The 25,418-nt window shown below is 47.2% G+C and overlaps 1 protein-coding gene across 1 annotated transcript in view; it reads left to right on the top strand.

Moving 5' to 3' along the window:
• Positions 1–25,418, top strand: part of CARF (calcium responsive transcription factor) — a 360,952-nt gene that overhangs the window by 21,875 nt on the left and 313,659 nt on the right. The window lies entirely within an intron of this gene.

The following is a 25,418-nucleotide window of genomic DNA, read 5'->3' as shown; positions in this document are numbered from 1 at the left end:
GCTTTCAGATTACTTGTGCCAATCGGGGTGGTAACAAGATAGGAGGGGGTGTGGCTGTTATCATGAGGACTGGCTGGGAAGTCTCCACTAGGAGAATAGGGCACATTGGGGACATTGAGGCTCTGACCTTTTGCGTCAGAATCTCACCCTCCTCTTCAGTGGCTGGGATGTTGATATATAGACCTCCTGACACCCCATCCTGCCACCTGCTAGAGCTATGCAACATTGTCGCTGATCTCTTGCTGAAGCATGCCAACTTCACTGTGCTAGGCGACTTCAACGTCCATATGGATAATGAAAAATGCTCCCAGGCATCTCAGCTGGTAGAAACACTAGAGAGTGTAAATCTCATGCAATGGGTGACCCCCCCTACCCACTGGGTGGGCCATATGCTGGACCTTATCTACTCCAACAATCCTAATCTCAAAGTGGAGACACCGTTACCCCATAACTGGTCAGACCATGTTTTAGTACTTTTCAGCTTCTGGCTCAAATCCAAACGGGACGATCTCTGGCATGAGGAGAAACTGGAGGAAGGTCACCCTAGAAACTATCGGACCAACACTCCAAGATACTCTCCCCCCCCCCCCCCAGCTGACCAGTGACCCAGGCAGTGATGTATCCAGCTTCAATTGCGGGGTTACCTCCTCCTTAGACAGAGTGGCCCCACTTAGGCCAGTGACATCGTCAAGGAAAAAATCCTCAGCCCCATGGTTCTCCATGGAATTACAAGTGGAGAAAAGTCTCTGCAAGAAACTGAAATGTTTCTGGAGAAAATCTGACGATCCTGTGGCTTAGTGCTCCTACAGAGAGGGTTTAAAAAACTTCCATAAGCTTAAGCGTACCACTATGAGGGATTATTTCTCTCACCAAATGAAACAATCTGACAACTCGGTCAAACAATTATTCAAAATTGTCCAAAGCTTTATTAATCCCATTGCTCTAGATAGCACAGCCACGCCATCTCTTACCCTCTGTGCTGACCTATCAGACTATTTTCAGGAAAAGATCCAAATGATCTACTCCGCCTTTCCTTTCTCAACGTCCTCCCTTGTGCAAAGTCCAACCCCGGGATCTGGTCTGAATTCTGCCCGCTGCCACCCGAGGGATCTCTTAGGAAGTTGTACAAATCTAAATCGGGATCTCCAGGAGATCCCTGCCCCGCTAGGTTCTTCAAAGTACTGGCCCCCTGTCTCAATTTGCCCCTGAACCAGATCTGGAACTCCTCCCGGACAACTGGTATTTACCCAGCTGCCTGGAAACAGACGTTCTTGCTGCCTATGCTTAAGAACGCAGATTCAGATCCAGTGGAATAGAAGAATTTTAGGCCCGTCTCCCCACTGCCTGCTCCAGCGAAAATTCTGGAGAAAAAAGTCCAGAAACAACTACCTGAATTCCTTGAATCAAACAATTGTTGTCATGATTCATAATCGGGGTTTAGAACCTAGTACAGTACGGAGACAGCACTTCTTGAAGTTTTTGAAACCATTCGTGAATCTGTGGACTAGGGCAGCTCAGCGATGTTGGTGCTGCTTGAGCTGTCTGCAGCATTCAACACCGTGGCCCACCCAATTCTTTTGGAGTGACTGAGACAGATGGGAGTGAGGGGAACTACTGTGTCCTGGCTCCAGTCGTTCTTGGAGAACCGCTCACAATAAGTATTTCTTCACCCTTACGGTTTCTCTCAGAAACCCCTTGTTTGCGGGGTGCCCCAGGGTTCAGCGTTCATTCCTTTATTGTTTCCTTCGCTGACGACACTCAGCTGGTGTTCTCTTTCAAAGAACACTCGCAGGCTGCCTTTGTCAACTTTAAGCAATGCCTGAAAAACATCTCAGCCTGGATGACTGAGAATTGCTTGAAGCATAACGCCGGGAAAACAGAATACTTATTCTTTAGAAAGTCAGCACCTCCACCTTCTAAGCTATGGTGGCCCTCAGAGCTGAGCCCACCACTGAACCCGGTGGACTCGGCCCGAAATCTGGGGTTTAAATTTGACAATGACCTCTCTTGTAAGACCCAGGTTCTCCATGTCTCATCTTTATGCTTCTGGAAGTTAAGAGCTTTGAGAAAATTCTTGCACTGCCTTCCGGAGGACTGCAGGAAGACAATGGTCCATACATTGATCACGTCCCAGCTGGACTACTCGAACAGTCTCTATCGAGGGCTGCAAGCTTATCTGGTCTGCAGACTGAAGATAATACAAAGGGCCGTAGCCAGATTAATTAGGAATGTGCCACTCCGCCATCACGTTTCCCCGAATTTGTGGCACCTCCATTGGCTGCCCGTCAATAGGAGGTTCGAGTTCAAGGCGATCACTTTTGCCTACAGAGCCATCAGAGATCTGGGCCCGGGCTATCTGAGGCAGAGACTGCAAAAATACCATCAGGACTGGGTCCTGAGATCAAACCATTTGTGACTGCTCAGGGTTCCTCGCTTCCTTAAGGCCAGGATAGGCGGCAGAGCATTCGCAGTGAGAATTGCAAAACTCTGGAATGCTAGGCCTCTCCATCTCTGCATGATTGAGCCTGAACAGTCCGTTAGGAGGGCACTAAAAACTTGGCTTTTTAACCTTCCTTAGATCCATCCTCCTGTTTGCCTCACTGTGAATCTGCAATCCAGCGCAGGGACACCTCCATTGGAGATAGCCGTGCGCTCTATAAACCACATTTATCATGATCCTAAACCACGTATACTGTCCCCCGGCGCAACTACAGCATATGGGTATATGCCCAGATGACACCTACTGACGTTGCAAGACGCCTAAAGCCACATTCCTGCATGTGGCCTGGAACTGCCTGCGTGTTGCTGGATTCTGGAGGGTGTTTTCCGAACTCATCGCAGATAGAAGAAGCCAAGTGTTGGATGGCTCTCCACCGGTATCACTACTGGGCTATGTAAGGGATGTCCCACCTGCTAATCAACAGCTTATCGCCATACTGGTCCTATTAGCTAATCGTGTGGCTATACACTGGGTCAGGAGGCCAGCCCCAGGCATTAAAGCGTGGCTGAAGGACGTTGCTTATTGTAAAGAGCAGTTATCCACCTTCTGGGAACTCATGCCACTTAGATCCCGGCTAAAAGATATGAGCCCCATTCACCTTTTGGCTCCACTACCAAAACCGCGACCCCCCCCCCAGAGCTATTAAATACATAATACATTAATCTGACACATCGGCTTCCCCAACTTCATAAACTTAAAAAATAACCCCCTCCTAGTGTGGTGTAACTGGTTCACCAAGTAAGCATTGCACTTAGACTAGCAACATCTTCCCTACCGCTGGGTATATGTGGGGAAGACAGAACTTTTACACCTAGACATATTGTCTCCGCAGATACTCCATAAGACAGCTGACAATCAGAGGTATGTACAACACAACTAGGAATGTTATATCGCTGAACTCCAATAGACTTGTATGAGTGTGGTGATACCAAATATGATACCAAATGCTTTATTTTAAGTAGTATGTGAATGAATACTGGATAACTGTGGCATTTATGTGTTTTAAAATCAATAAACAAATTTAAAAAAAATTATGTCCCTTAATTAATTGATTAATTATTTGTTGTTAGTTTTGAATTGTTAATTGGTTGATCTTTTTGTGGTTTATTGATTTTTAAAAAAAAACTTTTATAAACTAATGAATTAAACAACAATAAATTGTCATTTTATATGAATTTTGTAAATTAATTTTAATTGTTGCCATCTGTTTTTCAGGATACAATTTTTTTAATTTTTTCTCAATTTGTCATATATCAGTTTTATTTTTAAATGTAATTTATTATTATGTTTAGTAGATCGATGTATTATTTTCCACGTATTTTTGTGAGTGTTTTATTACAAAGAAAAACAATGAATGACAATAGTAAATCTGACCACTCCGAAGTCCAATACTTTCCCTAATCTTGTCAGATTGGAGTGGGAATAGGAAATTGAACATCTCCAAAGTCCAACACTTTACCTACTGTTGCTTAGAATAGAGAGGAAATTGTAAATGTAACTCCTCCAAAGTCCGACATTGTCCTTACAGTTGCTTACATTGGAGAGGGAATTGTAAATCTGAGCCTTCCAAAGTTTAACATATACCTACTTTTGCTTATGTTGGAGTGGGAATAGTAAGTTTGATCCCTTCAAAGTCCAATACTTTTCATACTTTTGTTTACATTTGATTGGGAATAGTAAGTTTGACCCTCCAAATTCTAACACGTTCCCTACTTTTGCTAACGGTAGAGTGAGAATAGTAAATCGGACGTCTTCAAAGTCCAACGGGTACTCTAATTTTGGTTTGTTAGGCATGTTAATATTTCATTTACATGTATTGTTTTTAAAAAATATTTTTTAAATTCTTAATAAAATTAAATTGTAACACCAACATCACCCCCGACCCCCTTTCTCAGCTCTGAGGTAGGTGGGAGGGTTGGCTCGGAGCTCTGGAAGACGCCGACTGGACTGACGCCTTAAGGGCCTTAGAACAATCACGGTCTCAGCACTACTCCGAATGGTTCAAGTCTACTTCCTACACACTGCCTACCTTACACCGCTGCGTCGTCATAGTGCTGGGCTCCGACCGGATGCCCGTTGCCCTCGCTGCCCCCACCCCTGCGCAGACTTCTACCACATGGTGTGGCTTTGCACTGCGATACAGCCATACTGGGAGTCTTTGATTAGGGAGTTAATGGAGGTCCCGGGTTGGGAGATACCTTTGGATCCCACGCGAGTTCTTCTGGGCGTCACTGATGGCCTGGACGGCAACAGAGCTGAGAAGCTGTTTCTCAACACAGCCTTGGTGGTAGTCAAAGGAGATATCGCTGCCCAATGGTTGACTGACACCGCGCCAACATTGGCCCGCTGGCGCAGAGGCGTGGGCTGGTGTGCCGCACAGGAACGGCCTCTTTATGTGGCCAGAGGCTGCCCTGAGAAATTTCGACGAATGTGGGGGAAGTGGGTGGGAGTGATGGAGATGTAGGGTGGGCTGGGTGGACCTACGGGTTGCCTATGTATGTGTTGGTCTCTGCTCTGCACTTATGTCATTTAATGTATCGATGTGGATTGTGGCTATATTGGTCTGACTCTATTCGATGTACTTCTGTATGGTGCTGTTTGTTTGGCTGTTTTGGAAATTTCAATAAAATTGATTATAAAAAAAAAGAAATTAAATTGTAATTTACTTTATATATTTTTTTTAAACTTTGTTTTATTAAAACATCTGCGCAATCCACCAATACAGACAGTAGGTACAAGCAAAACCTTTTTGGCAAATATAGGAGCAAGGTATATACTTTTCCACACATCTGTTCAGTTCATGGATGCGACACCCAAACCGCCCAGAGGCACCAATTGGTCCTTCCACTCCACCACCCTCCCCGTCAGGTCCTATACTTTTATTTTTCCCATGAACTCCAAATGTTTTCCCTTTTTTTGGCGCAGCCCCTGCTTTTATATACAATTCTCTCTGCCTGACAGCACCAGTCTAGATCCTGTTCCCAATTGTTAAGTCTTGGTGTGGTCGGTGCCCCCCATAATCTTGCTATGTTTCTTTTCGCTATCACTTCTGTCAGTAGGAGCCAAGTCTTCGTGTGTGTGGGCCACCTATCTTCTCCCGAGATCCCCAGCAGCTGCCACCGTGTGTCTAGTTGTAAGTGCAGGCCCGTTACCTCAGACATCACCTAACTATTTCTGCCCAATACTGCTAAATTTTCGGGCATGCCCAAATAGTGTGAAAGAACGTACCCATCCCCCCGCACCCCCCTACGCAGTGACCTGTTTCACATCTACCCAGCCTGTGTTGGAGTGTTCTGGAAGCATACGACCTGTACAGTACACAGAGTTGAATTAATCTGGACCACAAACGTATGGCCACCTCCCTAGGACTCTGAATCGCTTCTAGCCAGTCGTCGTCCTGCAGTAATCCCACATCTGCTTTCCATGCTTCTCTTAGCAGACCTAGGGGTCAGAAAGATTGTTCATTAATTTTCGATATGTGAGAGAGACCGCCTTATCCATCATGGGGTCCAGGAACAATCGGTCTTCCAGTAGGGAATATTCCGGCAACACCTCCCCTTTCTGATACATGGCAGTGCACAGCATGCCTCAATTGTAGATAACGAAATTTCTCCGTCTGTCATTTGGTATTCCGTATTCCGTCTGGAGTTCCCAAAGGTCAATATGGCCCCACTCCTCCGGGTATCCCGAGGTTTTCTATTCCGATAAGGCTCCATCAACGGAAGCCCTTTAAACTTCCCACCTCACTCGGGGCATCACTTCTCCAGAGAGGGGTTTGTTGGGTCAGTTGCGATTCCCTTCCGAGAAACTTTGTGGCAATGTGCCATGCTCGCACCACAATCTGTGCGTGCGCCGGCAGGGATCTTACTCCGCTCTTGTGGTATAAGATTGAAGTGTACCCTCTATCCCCATTGCATGTCTATCGACCCAACATGCTGGTTCAGAGGGGGCCCCAAAGACCCATCCATTAATATTTATGAGCTGGGCAGCTATATAATAATTCCAAATGTCCGGGACAGCCAGGCTGCCCTTGAACACCCCACGTTGCAGCTTATGCAGTGCTATAAGCGGAGTGCCTCCCTCCCACAATAGATTAGGTTGCTCCCCTTCAATTGCCCCCAAAAATGTCTCTAGTATCTTGCAGGGGGTATTTTGTAATGCATATAGCAGCCGAGGGAGGGCCATAATTTTGATTAGCACAGCACTACCCATAAGGGATATTAGTAATTTTCTCCAGTGTGCTATATCCTCACGCAATCTCACTAATTGCGCCTGTATTTTAGATTTAGGAACTCTTTGTCCGATTTCGTGATCCAAGTGCCGAGGTATTTAAATTGGGCCTGTTGTATTAGGGCCCTACATTCAGTTGTGAGCTGCGGAATATCGCCAGTTAGGCTAAAAATAAGCGATTTATCCCAGTTTATGTAGTATCCTGAATAACTACCAAAGAGGCGGAGTATGTTGATGATTCTGTGGATCGTCTGCCTGGGTCTGCTTACGTATAGCAATATGTCATCAGCATATAGGGAAATAAGCTCCTCCCACTCGCCCCCCCATGTCAATACCTCGGATCACTGGGTCCTTCCAGACCCACTCAGCGAGTAGTTCCAGCATCATCGCAAAGATCATGGGGGATAAGGGACACCCATGACGTGTGCCTGCCCCTGTGCAAAGCAAAAGATCTGGAGACCGATCCATTTACTCGAGCCATAGGGTTACGGTACAGTAGGCGGACCAAAGCACAAAATGTTGGGCCAAAGCCAAGCCTAATCAGGACCTCTTGTAGGTAGGGCCATTCAATACTGTCCGACACCATGCGGGCGTCTAAAAACAGTACCGCCGCGGGTTCTATTGGGTGGGTCGCCGTCCCTTGTATAACACCATATAAACGTCAGAGGTTCAGCCTGGTGCATCTCTGGGGCATAAAACCCGTCTGGTCTGGGTGAGTTCTTGAGGAGATAATGGGATTGAGGCAATTTGATAATACTTTAGCAAGAACCTTTGTTTCGAAATTGAGCAGGAAAATGGGCCAATAAGAGCCACATTGCTCCAGTGGTTTATCTTTCTTTGAAATGACCCCAATTGTGGCCATTCTCCGATCTTCAGGTAGGCTCTCCTCCTGCAGCGTGGTATGAAACATATCTAACATCAGTTGTGCCACCACCGATGCTACTTATTTAAATAATTCCGATGGCAGCCCATTCGGGCCTGTGGCTTTTCTGGATTGTAGGTCTCGGATGGCCCCTTCTAGTTCCTCTTTCTTCAGGTCTTGTTCGATATCGTCTCTGTCCTCCTGTGAGAGTGTTAACAGAGAGAGATCTTTGAGCAGTTCGGCACTCTCCTCTCCTGTCCTAGTTGTTGCCGATTGGTATAATATTTCATAATTGGACGCAAAGGCTTCAGCTATCTCCTTGCCTGAGTTTCGTACCCTACTGTCTGTCTCTCGAATCTCCGCAACCCAGTTCCATTCCCTATCTCTCCTTTCAAGCCATGCAATAAGCCTATTGGCTTTGTCTCCCAGGTCCTAGAGCCGCCTCTGGGTGGCCACTGCATGTTTGTGTCGCATTTTCCTTTATGTCTCGCAATTCCTTTTGTTCGAGGCGTATCTTATGTCTCACTTTGGGGTCAACTGCCCCGTTGCCTTGTGGCAATCTCTCTAGGGCCTCTATATCCCTTTCCAATGTCTCGCCCATGGCTCTCCTCTCCTCTCCTTCCTCTTCCCTCCCATCTCTGCTTGCACGTAACTCCGGAACACTGCTCTACACGCTTCCCATAGGGTACTGCTCGACGCCACTGAACAGATGTTTTCGGTAAAGTACAGTTGCGTTCGCTCTCTAAACTTTTCCTGAGCATCTTTGTCTTTAAAATACCAGGGAGCTAGGCGCGGTGGTAATGAATAGTCTCTAATGGGACCCTGAAATTGGACCTCTACCGGCGAATGGTCGAATATGCCCCTTGCTTTGTGTTGCACCCCATGGAATTGCCCCACATGTATGGAGGTGTAAAGAGGTGGTCTAGCTGCGCCTCGCTACTGTGTGCCGCCGACACATGTATGTATTGTCTGCTGGTCGGGTTGTGGAGTCTCCAGAGGTCCGAAAGGCCCATTGCTTCTGTGAACAACCATAGAGGGGATGGCCTCCCTCTGCGAACGGCACCCACAGTCCTATTGAGATCGGGGATCATCACTGCGTTCGTGTCCCCTCACAATACAAGTATACCTGGGGGCATTGTCAATAGTGTTTTGCTGACCTCGGGGAAGGTCTCCACATTGAGTTTTGGTGGGATGTATATTGAGCATGTGTTCAGGTTTCACCCCTCCCACGTCCCGGCTGTCACCACAAACCGACCCAGTGGGTCCTACCACATTCGATTTATCAAAATAGGTGCTGCATTCCTTGTTAGAATCGCCGCCCCGGGAGCCCGATGTAAAACCCGCATGTGCTCGAAGGGTGTACAAAAACCTATTGAAGCCTAAGTAGTGGTTGCCTCATAGGTGTGTCTCCTGTAGGAAGACAAGGTCAGGGGAATGCCTACGAAGGTACTGTAAAACCATAGTCCTCTTTATTTTATCCCCCAAACCATTGAAACTCCATGTCATGAGTTTCAGTGTAGCCGTGGATTGTAGTGCCATGTCAGAGATTGAGAGTTTGGCATCCCATGCCCTCTCCTGTGTGCCTACCCTGCCCCTTGTACCGTTGAAATTGCCCTACATAATGCAATTGGTGTGTTATCTCAGAAGATGATCGCATGAACCACAGAATAACCATAACTTTTAAACTTTGTAAAACAGCCCTAATCCTACTGTCCCCACACCCTGCTACCCTGCATTGTAGGTTTAAAACTACCTGCTGAGCGCCTGTCGCCCAAACAGAAACTATTAGTCTATAACTTGGGGTTGGTTAGCGCTGCCGCCTGCAGTCCGAGGGTAGCCCTCCCGCTCACCTGTTTTTATCAGTTTTAATAATTGTCCTTTAACACGATGATGTTGGAGACTCTACTTCTGTATCTCTTTCAAATGTGAAGGGCATTGGTGTACTGATCCTGCCTCACGAAATTTCCGCCACTTCTTGTGATCAGTACCACATCTTGTCTGGTCGAGGCCCTCCAGATCTGCCCCAACCCCTTGCCCTTCCCATGACTCTCATTAGAATCAATGGGGTCAACTTGTTTCCCTTGGAACATGAGTATAAATATATAAAGCTACAGTTGGTTCTGTTGTGTAGGCATTGAAGAAAACTTTTGAACCTTATTATTCTTTAGAAATACAATACACATCAAATGTATATATTTATCGTGATTGACTGCTTTTCCAGCCACCGGGGGCATGAAGCTCGTCATTTCAAAAATATCGGATGCACGGGCCACTGTGAAGTAAATTGAAGGTGAATAAGCATAGGAGTAGGACTCACAAGGAGTAATATTTTGAGTTCTCATCCGTCCCCCCCTGAGGTTGTTTAATAAGACCAGTAGAGGACACCATTGTTATTTGAGATAGCTGTTGGTGCCAATTCCCAGGCATCCTCTTTATTGCCCGTTTTAGCTTTGAGATGATGATACACGGATGAACATTTTGTTTGACGAGGACGCACAAGAGTAAGCTCTTCGCCCTCGTACATGCTCCATCCGGGCTCGGTGGAGTATGCTGTTTGTACTGGCTTATTGAACTACGAGGGCTGTCAATAGGCTGCTTTGTCCTGAGGAAAGACCCTATTTCATGTATCTACACACACATGTATCTTCAGGGTCAAAACCTCGACGTGAAACAGTCTCATGTCCAGGCTCACTATAGCTAATTGTTAAATAGACAGTACATGTTATAGTGAATGACCAGAGAAGGACAGGGAATATATGTTACTGTCTTCTTTTGTTTGAATGTGACACGTTAATTATTTTCACTTTTTTGTTACTTCAGTCACCTATTGGAAATTTTGTATTGTTACTGAGTTTTTGTGGTTTATGTCTGACAGCCCATATTAACTGAGTTTGAAGTGAATTTTATGTGATTGATAAAAAATCGAAAAATATAAACAAATTCACATATTTTTGTTATATTGTTGTAGGTGTGCTGTATTTAGCTTCTGTCAATCACGATAAATATATACATTTGATGTGTATTGTATGTCTAAAGAAATAATAAGGTTCAAAAACTTTCTTCAGTGCTTCCCCTGACTCTGTCATTCATCTTCACTCGGGAGCTCAGCCCCTAGAAGAGGGCTTCTCTCAGGACTCTCAGTGAGTCGCTCCTGCGGTGCCGTATCTTTTTGGTCTGTGTCTTCGGCTGCTTCCCTGTTGCAGCTGTTTGTTGACTGCTCTCCCTTCTTTCAGCCAACTCCACACCTCATCAGGCGAAGTAAAGTACCAAGACTTCCCACTGTCTAGCACTCTCAGTTTGGCTGGAAAAAGCAACATATATTGGATGTTCTCAGACCGCATTGCTCTTTTGACCTCATGGAAAGTGCCTCTTTGACATTGAACCATAAGGGTGAAGTCCGGGAAGAAACGATAATTTTATTCTCAAATGGCAAGTCACCCTTGATTCGAGCGGCTTGTAAAATTGCGTTGCGATCTCGATAATTGAGGATCCGTGCAATAATAGTCCTTGGGGCGGGCCCTGGCTTTGATGGTGGTATCTGTGCCCTATGCACCCTTTCCACTGAAAACAAGGTTGGAAGTCTTTTGGGCTGTAGATGGTTCAGTATGAGGTCCTCTAGGAACAGATCCACACTGGAGCCCTTTGCCACCTCTGGAACTCCTACCACCCTAATGTTGTTTCTATGGGCCCACCCCTCCTGATCTTCCAGCTTCACGGACATTATCTTGTGGTGGTACGTAAATTGTTGTATTCGCTCTTCCATTTTCTTGGTGGACTACAGTTCCTTAATATTTGTTTCCGCCACTGCGACCTTTTCTGAGGTCTTGTTCATGTCTGCCCGTAGGAGCGTCACCTTGATAGTGACTTTGTCCATTTTGGACTCTAGGATTTTTCATAGGTCTCGAATAGCGGCCATGATGGCCCCCATGGATGGTTACACCATCTCTTGAGTGTCTGGTGCTGTAGCGCCTTCTGTCATTGTCTTCCTGTGCACCGCGTACTTGTCCGACTTGTTGGACTGGGCCGGGGGGCACCCTTGGGACGCATGTTGTTTCGAGTGTGGGGAGGTATGGGCTGTTCCCTCTGTCTAGGCACCAATCCCTTCTCTGTTCTGTCAGAAGTTGCCCACCGAGTTGGGCAGTGGGGGTACCTCTGTGGCCCTGTAGATGGAGACGTGGCCTGGAGAGAACCCCCCCACCTGTGCCACCAATTTATGTCTCACGACTGGCTCAATACTTCTCTCAGAGGTGCACCGCTGCATCAATCAGCTCACAGCTCCTCGTGATCCTGCGCTGCCCAGGAGACGCTCCATGTTCCCAGCTCTGGGGTTTCACCTGCTTGGGGCCCCCATCCGCCACGTTTCCTGTCTCTCGGCACGCAAGTCGCACTCAGCCCCCTTGAAGCGTGCACCTGGCATGCATCAATCAGCCTCTCCTCTTCCTTGGGTGCCTCCTCTCACGTCAGGCGAACGGGGGGTCATGTTGTGGGCCCTTCCTCATGGGCTCTTGCGCCCCTCCTCTCAGTCCCACTGTGAGAGCCAGAGTCTGGCCTTGCCCACCCCCACTGCCCATCGGTCGGACATCATTGCCCTCCGGCCCCACGGCCTCCAGCTCTTCTCGGTCGAGTCTCCTCTCGCTCTAGGAGCTTCACAGACGGCACCAGTTTGGCTGCCTGTGCTGGTGAATCCGTACGCAGCTCTTCCCCCCTTCCCCTCGGCTGGAAGGAAGGCAAGCCGCAGGGTCGTTCTCAGCCCCTGTGCAGGCCTGTGAACCTCTCTCTGCTCCCTGTGGTGCCCCTGCACACCGTCGATGCAATCTGCGCTGAGAGGGAGCGGGCCCCGGAAATTGCCGCCCGTGCCCATGTGCCCGCTAAGCCTTAGCTTCAGGCCGGTTCAATCCCCCGCTGGACTGCTGACTCCTGCAGTCTCCCGCCGGGCCGCTCACAGGCCCGCCACCCCCTCCTCCACCGGGCCTTTATTCACATTCTGATCCGGCACTTCTTAGGCCCCTGGCGCCGGCCGCTCTTTGTAAGCTGTGCTGGGGGTGCTGTTCCGGAGCTCGCAGTCTCACCTCTGGGCCGGCTCGTTTTGCCGTTAGTAGGCTGGCGTCTGTGGTCCCCTGCCGGGCCTGCAACAATCTTTTCTGGCCCCGCTTCGGCCCCAGGCGTGAGTCACTCCTCACCTAGGGACCCCGGTGACTCCAGCTCCCTAGAATCGGGCGGATGGAGGTCAGATTACGGTGATCTCAGGAGGGCAGCCCTGGAGCTCTTCTGTTATGCGGCAATCTTGCCCAGCACTAAGCCACGCCCCCTAATTTTATATATATTTTTTTATGATTGTGTTTTGTTATATGTTTTACTATACGCTTTTGTTATATGAATGATTATTATTTTTCTTCCTATTAAATTTAATCTAATTTATGTTGAATTGTTTTAATAGCTCTAAATTTGGTCAAAAGTATATTTTGATTTAATTTTAGAATTTTCTAAAATACTTTAAAAAGTATTTTTAATTTCATAAATATTTTTAAACTTTACTTTTTAATTTAATTATAATGCTGTATATGGTAAATGTAGTATGTGGAGAATGGTGGTTTCAGTGCTCTGCCCAGGCCTGAAACCGAAGTGTAAGCCATCTAGCAGGTGGAAGTTGGTGATGTGTTGGCTCAACTGCTGTTGCACCCATCTCTCCAGAACTTTGGCTAGGAGTGGGATATTGGATATAGGTCTAAAGTTGCCAGGGGAAGCAGGGTTCAACATAGTTTTTTTAAGATAGGGGTGACTTGACCGGCTTTTAGAGAGTTGGGTATTGACCCCTGAAGAAGGGAGGCGTTGATTATTGCTGTCCAACTAGGAATGATAGATTGGGAGGCAGCGGCTAAGCAGTTTGAGGGGAGTGGGTCGTTGAAGTAGTTGTTTGGGCCTAGGGAGGATAGAATTTTTGAGAGAGAATGGTCGTCATAATCTTTGAAGTTGGACGAGTGCGCTAGGTTTTGGGGTGAAATCTGGGGGGGCAACGCAGATAGATGAGGCAGTTTCGGAGGGGGTTGGGAGTAGGAAGTGGATCTGAGTTCATTTCCTAGGACAGTAATTTTGTCTGAGAAGAAAGAGGAAAATTCTGCGCATGTTATTAGAGATTTGGGGGTTTCCTTGGAGGTTTTTGCCAATTTGTTAGATTGGTGTTTGACCATTTCGAAGAGCTTGCGAGGTCTGTTCTTGGTGTTCCCCAGTTCTGACCGGAGGGTCCTTGATGTCATTCCAGTGCAGATTGAGTGTCACCCAGGAAAATGTCTTTGGAATTGGGGGAAACCTTGGCTGTGATGATTTCCATGAGGTGGTCAGTAAAGGTGTCCTTCATGCCTGGGGGGTGATAAAAGATGTGCAGTCTGCACAGTTGAGTGGCGTTGCTGCAAATGGAGAGTGGAAACACAAGGTATGCAGTTCCTAGCATAAACGCAAGGTGTGACAGAATAACAAGTGAATCGCACAGTGGTGACAGAAAACTATAGTGAGAAGCAGGAGTAAAGGTTACTCCTTATTTGGAAAAGAAGACCCTCACACACCCAACAAGCGGGTGTCTTGCTTCATCACCGGGTCTTTGCTCCTTATCGGGCCGGCAAGTGCAATGCCCGATCAGGCACCTAATAGGGCCTTCCTAGCGGAGATCTTTTATTCCAACGCCGGTGAGTGATGTGTGTGTGGGGTTGAAGAAACAGTATTAAGACATATGTGAGTGTAGGTGCAAATGGAGTTAAAGTGATTAAAACAGGGGTAGGTGATCCACTAAATAATTTTAATGCAGTGTGGTCACCATCCTGGTTAAAAGATATATACAGTCTGCACATGTGACACCAATAGTTAAGTGAGTGTATGTGCTGACGTAATCAAGAGGTCAACATGTTTCTTGCCTTTGTATATAATAAATGGCAATTCATCAGGACCAGGGAATAAATGCGGCTACCTACACCTCTTTGGTGGTGCCCAATGTCTATAAGAGACTGAGTAGTGAGCACGCATACAGCACCCTAAAAAAGTGTGGTACCGTAGTTAAAAAGCACACCTGCAGGGAGAGAAAATAACAACAAAACAAGCATAAACAACAAATAATGTTAAAACAACATATGCATTGCAGCTGCGGTTACTCAAGACAAATGGTGGTGTCAAGCCAACCGTGGCATGCAAAGATGGTGAGCAATGTATGGAGGACTTATAAGCAAGTATATGAAGGAGGCACAATATCCAATCACTGATGCCAGAACCCATCATATATTTAAATTAAATAAATCAGATTATGATAGATACTTCATCCAAAGGAACTCACCCTCCTTGGTTGTGCTGTATATGAGGCTGGGAGGAGTACACACTAAATTATAGTGTCCTAGGGTGAGGGAAAACAGACAAAATCAAAAGAAACAATTACAGGTGTTAGAGCAATTGTATCCAACATCATTGGGAGTAGTCCGTGAGGCAGAAATCCCAGTGCCACTCCAAGCTTGACTACTCGAATAACACATGGCAAATGACTTCGTGGTGACCGCTATGACACCATCAGGGGGAGCTATAAAGATGAGGCTGCCAAATTGACAAGTGTGAAGCGAGGAGGAATAGTAAAACCTCTCATTAAACAAGTCAGTTCCCAACCTTGTGCGTGCTATAATGAATGAGAAAGCCAGTGACCGAGGGAACACGAGGACGTGGGTCTGATCATGGATTACAGCGTTGTGCGCTAATTGTAAAGTATATCCGCTCGCAGAAACCATCCAAAATAGGAAGAAAAAGTGGAAGCGTGGCCGTGCAAGACGACGCTCTCAAGGTCAATGGTTAAGTACTCACAGTTCTGTTTACTCGTTAACCGCCGTCCACCTAGTGACGCGCCAGCCGCAGTAGACTGGTGGCGTCTGAACGCGCCTTGTCCGTATAAAGACCCCCACCGGCACGCTCACGCGAGAAGCACGAGTCAGATGGGAGCGTGCTGACGCCAGGTTAGCTAGACCGCTAACAGAAGCAAAACGTACGGGGCTGTGCGTCCTGCTCGTTGTCATGGCGACATGACGACATGACGATGACGATGACAGGTATGATGACCTGGTGAAATCAGGTCAGCATACTCCACGGAATGTCCTCATTAAGGCCCGTAGTGTCAGCGGATAACCTCAGGACCCAACGTTGTTCAAGTCTGAAGAGGCTTCTCTTTGACATTTGAGGGTGTGATTCAAGGACAATCCATTTAAAAGAATTTGGAGGATGACATTCAAGATGATAATGGGTAGTCATTTTAGTGTTTGTTTTTGCGCATCGGAAGCTACTCTTATGTTCTAACATACGAGTCTTCACTGGGCGAGTCGTCACACATGGAGCACGACCGTCGTGCTCCATGTGTGCCCAAACTCTCACCAGCAAGGAAGTGACATTGCCCAACGGTCTTACATGGAACATATCTAAACACACAAACTGTAACTCTTCGAACTGTGTTTACATGATGCAATGCCCATGTGGCCTTCCCTATATAGGCATGACGACTCGCCCAGTGAAATTCTTTTAAATGGATTGTCCTTGAATCACACCCTCAAATGTCAAAGAGAAGCCTCTTCAGACTTGAACAACGTTGGGTCCTGAGGTTATCCGCTGACACTACGGGCCTTAATGAGGACATTCCGTGGAGTATGCTGACCTGATTTCACCAGTTTCCTTTCCTTGAGTTACTACTTCCTCTTGGCTGTCACTCTTATAAAAAAATAAAAAAGACCTTTTATTTTTACCAGTACTTAAGAGTTTCCTGGTGTTTGCTGGGGCACTGTTATTATGAACCCTCATAATATAAAACCCTCATTTTTGCCAGTGAATATGAGTATCCTGGTGTTTTGATGGGGTACTGCTAATATGAACTCCTCAGCTGCTTTACTCAATTCCCCAGCGGGCCTCTTTGACCCCTATGGAGTTCGTTTCGTAACTTGAGTGCCTCCTACACTTTGCCACGTCAGCCGATGTTGATATGCACCGTCTATTATCGACGGTCGTTTGCCGTCGTGCGTCGTCATGTCGCCATGACAACGAGCAGGACGCACAGCCCCGTACGTTTTGCTTCTGTTAGCGGTCTAGCTAACCTGGCGTCAGCACGCTCCCATCTGACTCGTGCTTCTCGCGTGAGCGTGCCGGTGGGGGTCTTTATACGGACAAGGCGCGTTCAGACGCCACCAGTCTACTGCGGCTGGCGCGTCACTAGGTGGACGGCGGTTAACGAGTAAACAGAACTGTGAGTACTTAACCATTGACCTTGAGAGCGTCGTCTTGCACGGCCACGCTTCCACTTTTTCTTCCTATTTTGGATGGTTTCTGCGAGCGGATATACTTTACAATTAGCGCACAACGCTGTAATCCATGATCAGACCCACGTCCTCGTGTTCCCTCGGTCACTGGCTTTCTCATTCATTATAGCACGCACAAGGTTGGGAACTGACTTGTTTAATGAGAGGTTTTACTATTCCTCCTCGCTTCACACTTGTCAATTTGGCAGCCTCATCTTTATAGCTCCCCCTGATGGTGTCATAGCGGTCACCACGAAGTCATTTGCCATGTGTTATTCGAGTAGTCAAGCTTGGAGTGGCACTGGGATTTCTGCCTCACGGACTACTCCCAATGATGTTGGATACAATTGCTCTAACACCTGTAATTGTTTCTTTTGATTTTGTCTGTTTTCCCTCACCCTAGGACACTATAATTTAGTGTGTACTCCTCCCAGCCTCATATACAGCACAACCAAGGAGGGTGAGTTCCTTTGGATGAAGTATCTATCATAATCTGATTTATTTAATTTAAATATATGATGGGTTCTGGCATCAGTGATTGGATATTGTGCCTCCTTCATATACTTGCTTATAAGTCCTCCATACATTGCTCACCATCTTTGCATGCCACGGTTGGCTTGACACCACCATTTGTCTTGAGTAACCGCAGCTGCAATGCATATGTTGTTTTAACATTATTTGTTGTTTATGCTTGTTTTGTTGTTATTTTCTCTCCCTGCAGGTGTGCTTTTTAACTACGGTACCACACTTTTTTAGGGTGCTGTATGCGTGCTCACTACTCAGTCTCTTATAGACATTGGGCACCACCAAAGAGGTGTAGGTAGCCGCATTTATTCCCTGGTCCTGATGAATTGCCATTTATTATATACAAAGGCAAGAAACATGTTGACCTCTTGATTACGTCAGCACATACACTCACTTAACTATTGGTGTCACATGTGCAGACTGTATATATCTTTTAACCAGGATGGTGACCACACTGCATTAAAATTATTTAGTGGATCACCTACCCCTGTTTTAATCACTTTAACTCCATTTGCACCTACACTCACATATGTCTTAATACTGTTTCTTCAACCCCACACACACATCACTCACCGGCGTTGGAATAAAAGATCTCCGCTAGGAAGGCCCTATTAGGTGCCTGATCGGGCATTGCACTTGCCGGCCCGATAAGGAGCAAAGACCCGGTGATGAAGCAAGACACCCGCTTGTTGGGTGTGTGAGGGTCTTCTTTTCCAAATAAGGAGTAACCTTTACTCCTGCTTCTCACTATAGTTTTCTGTCACCACTGTGCGATTCACTTGTTATTCTGTCACACCTTGCGTTTATGCTAGGAACTGCATACCTTCTGTTTCCATTATTGCTAGGGCATGTATGCTGGACCTTGATAGCGATAAAGTTTATTGTTATTCTTTCAAGCCCTCTTCTCCCTCTATTTGTTTAATAATGCAAATGGAGAGTGCAAGGTATTCGCAGGAGTCTGTGGGATCTGCCAAAAGTTCGGATATGAGGAGGTTAGAGCACTTTATGTAGGCAATGCCCCCCCCTTTCTTTTTTGATTGTCTGTCCAGCCTTGCGATATTATAGTTAGGAGGGACTAGGAGGTCTAGGCAGGGAGATGAGGATTCATTGAGCCAAAATTCGGTCAGGATTGCTATGTCAGATTTTTGGCTCAGGATGAGATCAGCGACATCGGCTGCATGCTTAACTGCGGAGCGGCAGTTTATTAAGAGGCCAGACAGAGGGGGGTCGGGGTGTTTTTCGTGAGTATGGGCGGAAATGGGAACTTGCGCTAGGTTGTTATTAATAACTCCTCTGTTGCGGAGAGTAGCTGGTCTGTTGGAGTTGATTGCAACCGTATGGATAGCGTGTTTGTCACTCAAGTCAAGAGACTTGGGGTTTCGGGAGCTGATTTGTAGATGAGGAGGAGGGCTAGAATTTCCTCCTCCGAGAGGTGGCAGGGCTGCTTGCGCAGGCGAAGGTGTCTCAGGGATAGTGGTAACGGGTGATGGATGGGCTCGGTGAGGGGGGGTAGTAAAGGTTTGCGGAAGCTTGAGGTTCGAGAAGGAGAGTTCGGTGAGGTGAAGGATGCCCTTTAGTTCCAGAATGGAGCTATGGCTACTCTTAGTTAGATTGGCTGCTCTGTGGTGCAGAGTTTCAATATCCATACGTGAGGGGAGAGCTTGTGGGAAGAAGGTCAGTGATTTAGGGATGGTTCTGTTGGTATGCATTGGTAGCATGGGGGTGGGGCTAGGTCTGCCTGTGTCATAAACCCTTGGAAGTGTGGTTTGTGAGTGGCTAGGCGCGCTTGGCGGATTGGTCGAGAGATAGTTGGTGCGAGTGTTAGCTACCCTGCAGGTGTCTGGCAAATGAGTCATTACGGAGGTGGGGGATGAGCACTGGTTGGAGGAGGAGGGTGGCGGCAGGATCTCCATGAAGGAAGGTGGAGGTAGTGTGGGGGTGGAAGGATGATTCCTAGCCGAGGTATGGGTGCCATTGCCTGGAGAGCCTTTTAGGGCAGGGACTGGTAAGGGTTGGGTTGGTCTAGTCTGCACCCTTGGAGGTGGTGGGGGGGCGAGGGGGAGTGGTTGGGCCTTTGGTGGGACTAAGCGGGGGGCTTTTATCCTTACCCTTTGGGCTGCGTTGGACGGAGCGAGGGAGGGGGTCGGGTGGCGAAAGATGGTTTAGGGGGAGCGTGGAAGCAATGGTAAGGTCAGCTCGCAAGTTTGAGGAGGACACGATTGTGAGCTTTGTGCCGTACGGAATGTTCCTGGTTTTGTGTATGTTAAGGAAGTTCGAGTGGGTGTCGCGCCATAGAGATGTTTTTCTGGAGTAGAAGATGAGCTCATTAATGATTGTGCCCTTATCAGCGCTATAACGTAGGTCAGGGCTTCAAGGTCTCCAGGTGGCTTTTCAGAATGGAGTGTTTGAAGGTTTTGGCTGCGGTTTTGGAGAGATTAGGAGGATAAACAACGGTGTAGGAGTTCTCCCCGGTGGAGTTCAGGCAAGGCCCTGCCATACTGGCAGGAGAGGGGAAAACTTTAGGGCCAGAGGAGAGCTAAGGAGGTTGCGGGTGTGGTAGATGTGGGGAATGTGGATTAGCAACCCCCAATGGGCAACACTACTGCTGGTTAGAACAGTACCACCCCATAATGGTGCTTCATCTATTTCTATAATATTCATGTGGAATAAATAAAGAAATTAGCTTAGTGGTCATCTGTTGCCAGTGGTTCCATTTGGGGAACAGAGACATCTGCTGTACGTATTGACACCTGCAAAAGTAGTTCTTAAATTAATGAGGGTGGGTTATTGCTGGTGCTACAGGAAATAGACATTTTACCCGCATAAATATGTTAATAATGGAGTTTCAGTACCGGCTGGCACACTCAAAGTTAAAACACTAATCTGTTTTATAGAACATGGGGTTTCGACAATGGTGGATCTATTTAAGGATGATGTATTCTTTATTTATGAGCAACAGACAAAGATATTGTTATGAGCACTCATGCAGACAAATTTCAATCCTTGGAGATGCAAAAGTGAATACAAATGTACTGGCCCTCAAATTAAAAAAGATTTCATCCCAAATGTATCCAAACAGGTAAAACACTATTTTACTGGGGGTGGCAATTTAACAGATAACATTAGGAGGCTACTAAAGATTCTCAAACTTGATAGATTACTAATGTAGAGGGAACACTCTGCTCTCATCACACTTAAATACCTTTGCACTTCGTGGACCAGCAATTCCTCATATAAACTTTATGAAAGTTTGGCATCAAGAACATGTTTCATATTGTGGTATTTTCCCTATATTATCCCTCTACGATCCCACTTCTGTCCAACTGATGTTGCTTTTATGAATACAATCAACAAAAAAGCACAAGATAAAGTTGTCTTTCCTTTTCAAGCACTGATCATATTATAGCCTTATAGCCCGCCGTAGCGGGCTATACCGGCCGTTAAAGGCCCGCTGCAGCGATAAAGGCCCGAGCCGAAGGCGAGGGACTTTAACAAAGCAGAGGGACTTTAAAAGCCAGTATAGCCCTGCTACGAAGGGCTATAAGGCTATTAGAACATTCTGCCACTAGAGGGCAGAATGTTCTAACAAAACAAAGCCTTCAGGGAGCGCGAGGGGATTGAAATCCCCTCAGGCTCCCTGAAGCCTTTGTTCAGAGCCACAGCTGTGAACAAAGACACATTGGAATGTTGGTGCTCCGGGCTTATACCAGCCATTATAAGCCCGGAGCACTCCATAGTTTTCAATGGAGCTCCCAACATTCCAATGTTCTAATATAGCCTAATAGCCCGCCGTAGCGGGCTATACCGGCTTTTAAAGGCCTGCTGCAGCGTTAAAGGCCCGAGCCGAAGGCGAGGGACTTTAACAAAGCAGAGGGACTTTAAAAGTCGGTATAGCCCTGCTACGAAGGGCTATACGGCTATTAGAACATTCTGCCACTAGAGGGCAGAATGTTCTAACAAAACAAAGGCTTCAGGGAGCGCGAGGGGATTGAAATCCCCTAAGGCTCCCTGAAGTCTTTGTTCACAGCCAGTGCATTGGAATGTTGGTGCTCCGGGCTTATACCAACCATTATAAGCCCGGAGCACTCCATTGTTTTCAATGGAGCTCCCAACATTCCAATGTTCTAATATAGCCTTATAGCCCGCCGTAGCGGGCTATACCGGCTAATAAAGGCCCGCTGCAGCGTTAAAGGCCCGAGCCGAAGGCGAGGGACTTTAACAAAGCAGCGGGACTTTAAAAGCCGGTATAGCCCTGCTACGAAGGGCTATAAGGCTATTAGAACATTCTGCCACTAGAGGGCAGAATGTTCTAACAAATAATACAAAGCCTTCAGGGAGCGCGAGGGGATTGATTTTCCCTCAGGCTCCCTGAAGCCTTTGTTCACAGCCAGAGCTGTGAACAAAGACACATTGGAATGTTGGAGCTCCGGGCTTATACAGGTCATTATAAGCCCGGAGCACTCCATTGTTTTCAATGGAGCTACCAACCTTCCAATGTTCTAATAGTTCTTCAGATGGTACAACAGTCCTCCATGAAGCAGTATTTGACTCAACTTGTTTAACACTCAGGCTTTAGCAGGCTCAATGGCATCAAGAAGGAGGTCTTGAGGGCATGGAGGTCAAACATGAATGGTTAACCTAGCCCTAGTGAACTAAGCAAGGAGTATTCAATAGGCTTGGCCTTTTTGCAGATACATGCAGTTTAGTCATAGCCTAAAAGGCCTGAAACTGATTTCTGAGTTGGGTGATTGGGACACACTCATGAAAATATAGCCCAGAAACTAGGGAAGCCTAGGTGAACAGTGGATATTTGCAACATTGACAATAGCATGGCACCCTAATTTAAAGGCGGAGAGCCCTGGCACTAACTATGGAATAGGTCGGAGACAAATTGGAGAACAGGATTTATAGTGACCAGACTGAGGGAGCTTTGGTATGAGTTACACAACACAACATTTTGGATGCCAGTGAGGCAGAGCAAAATTGATACTCCGGCAGCTGCTGAACATAATGTTTCAATGGAATCTTGGCTGAGTTTCATAGAAACATTGAGGTTTTGTAGAAGCCAATGATGTTGGCTAACCCTTGTAGCAAATAAGGAGAGCTGGTTGAAAATAACTCGAGAAGAGTTCACTAATGGGAGAGACTCATTGCATATTTTGGATTTCACATCATCAACATAGTGGTTGTGCCACAGTTTGAAAAGGGAAAGGTGGGCCAAAGATCAAAGAGAGAGGAAGGTGGATGAAAAAGGTTGTGTCAAGGTTGAATGTTAGCAAAATCTTGGAAATTGTTTTATTTAATTAACTGAGTTTGTTGAAAAAAGAAGTTGAATGAATGACACCTAAATTAATGTGATCAGTGTAGGAAGCTGGCTCTCTATATGGTATGCCACTAGGTGATTATACCGTTTACAGAGTTCAGGGGTTCCCCAAAAGTGTACATGGCTCAATGTAAAACCCAAAGTACTCTTATTAGTGGTTGTGTGGGTGTGCAGCATTAGGCCTTACACAGAGGAGCGCAAGACATTTGTTTTACGACATTATTCAATAATGGTCACATGATTCAAAAAGGAGATCCATACCAGTTTTATGAAACTAAGCTTTGTTTTTATTTTATTTTAAGACCAACATCTTGGCAATAAGGTTAGTAAGTTTTTAACTGAAAATACTTTTAACTTCAAAAAGTCAACACTTGCCATTCCTGAACAGTTCAATGTAATCCCAGAGAGGAAAACAATAATGCATTTTTACAGGTAAGTACAACACTTACAACTCCAGTTTTCGGGACCAAAGGCCATCAAGGGGAAAGGGGCAGGTGAGTACCAAATCTTTCACCACCAGCTGCACAGGGGTCGCCGGGTGCAGAGGTCAAAATGGGAGATAAGCCCATTGCATTTAAATGGAGACTGGGGATGCTCGGAGCCACACTGCTTGCAGGTAAGCACATCTGTTGCAGGGGCCAAGCTCTGGGGTTAAGTCAGGCACAGGTAGGGGAGCCATAAAGCAGTGCCAAACATACACCACTAGCGGCACTGGGGTGGCCGGGTGCAAATTCAACATTAGGCGCCCAATGCTTTTAAAGAGGATTCTGCTTTCGACAAACAAACAGCAAGTGTCGCGCCAGAGGTTGCAGGAGGGAGACCAACAACAGCAGAGGTAAGTAGAGATGCAGGGGGTTGTAGGGGCACCGTCGATTCAGCTAACTAAGGCACAGAGGCTTCGGGTGCAGGGTGCCTTTAGACATTGGAGGCCTCTTACCAGAGCCGGTCGCGGTTAGGGGGAGCCAATGGATTCAGGCTGCAGGTGTCGTCGAGGGGTCAGCCAACGCTGGACTCGAGGTTAGGATCGCTGGAAGACTTCACTGGACACGTGATGCCACCATGGCCATCAGGGGCAGAGTGGGCAGGAGTTGCGGTTCAAACTGGATCTGGAGTCCTTGTAGTTGGATTCTTCTGGGCAGGGCTGCTGTCCTTGGGAGATCTGGTCTTTCTGGAAGAGCAGGCAGTCTTCCTTGGGGGATGTGGAAGTTGCTGGCCACAGGCCAGGGGTTGTCTTCTTTGCCTAGTCTTTAAAGCTGGAGACAGACCGGTAGGGCTGGTGCCCAGTCAGTAGTCGTCTTCAGGCTTTGCAGCATGGCATCTTCTTCATCCTTCTTCGTAGTTTGCAGGAATCTAGTTTCAAGGTCTGGGGTAGCCATCTAAATACTAAATTTAGGGGTCGGTTTAGAGGAGTAGTAGGGAGGGCCAATGGGCACCTTACCTGGGGTGACTACACCCACTATTAATGTCATCCTCTTGTGGGAGGGGGCATAGACCTAGCCCTGATGGAGGAGACTGAAAAGTGTACTCAACTTTACCTCCTCCGCCAGAGTGGTGAAGTTGTAAAGGTGGGCACACCACCTAGTCTTTCTGAGTTTTCCCACCGGTTTTCTTGCCCAAAGTGGGGGTGTACACCAGGGGCTGACATCTGCTAGCAGTGGATGCTGTGAGTCGCATTACAAAGGCGGCAGGCTTTTGAAGCTTCCCCTTAGAACACTGGCCCATCCTGGCGGAGGAGGTGTATTATTTGAGTTAGGCGCCTTGACGCCCATTGGGCTAAGTTTGCGCATAATAAGATTTATTTCATTCATTCATTCACTGCCCAGGATGTACATTGTTTCTGGTCCCAGAGAGCAGAGGCTTTCCACCCAGAGGTCCAGAAACATGTCTGTGTGTGGCAGGCTGCCTAAAGCCAGTCAGTGCCCATACCAGGGTCTGTAGGTTTTCAGGGGACACCTCTGAGGTGTCCTCTGACTACATGTTATAATAAATCTCACATTGGCATCAGTGTGGAACTATTACAAGGAGTTGTTTAGTACCAAACACTCCTGGTTTCAGGGAAGCCCTCATGGTGCTTGGGAACTCGAGTTGCAGAGTTTCCAACCCATGTACTCCTTATGGCTTCCCTGGCACTTACAATACTTAAGAATTGGCTTAACCCCTTCGCTGCGGCGGGAATTCCGCCGCAGCGCTGGGCGGTGCGGGGGGGCAGCGCGGTGGCGCTGTGCTCATGACTAAGCCACTCCGTCATGAGCCACGGTTGAGCTGTGCTCATGACGGAGTGGTTCCGTCATGACTCCGCCCAGTTGCGTTGTCCCCCCGCACAGGCGGGGAAACAGCGCCGTGTGGGCGGAGCGGCCGCCAACGGTCGTGGCATGACGGAACCGCTCCGTCATGAGCACACGGCAACCGTGGCTCATGACGGAGCGGTTCCGTCATGAGCGGGGAAGGGTTAATATTGTAGGGGCATATCTACTCATGCAGATATACTCTCACCTGTGGTATAGGGCTCTAAGGCCTGCTAGAGGGGTGACGTACCTATATCTACAGGTAATGCTGGCTGGCATGGCACCCAGGCAGAGTGCTTTGTCGGCTTGGTTGTTTTTCATCTCACGAGGGCATGCAAGCTGCAAGGGCAGTGGTATGGGCCTAGTGAGGGGGACCCAGGGGACCCTCTTC

The sequence above is a fragment of the Triturus cristatus genome, chromosome 3_2 (genome assembly GCF_964204655.1).
Source record: "Triturus cristatus chromosome 3_2, aTriCri1.1, whole genome shotgun sequence".
In the NCBI taxonomy this organism is placed as follows: Eukaryota; Metazoa; Chordata; class Amphibia; order Caudata; family Salamandridae; genus Triturus; species Triturus cristatus.
The sequence above is the reverse complement of the archived record's forward strand: the minus strand, read 5'-3'. Positions and strand labels throughout refer to the sequence as shown.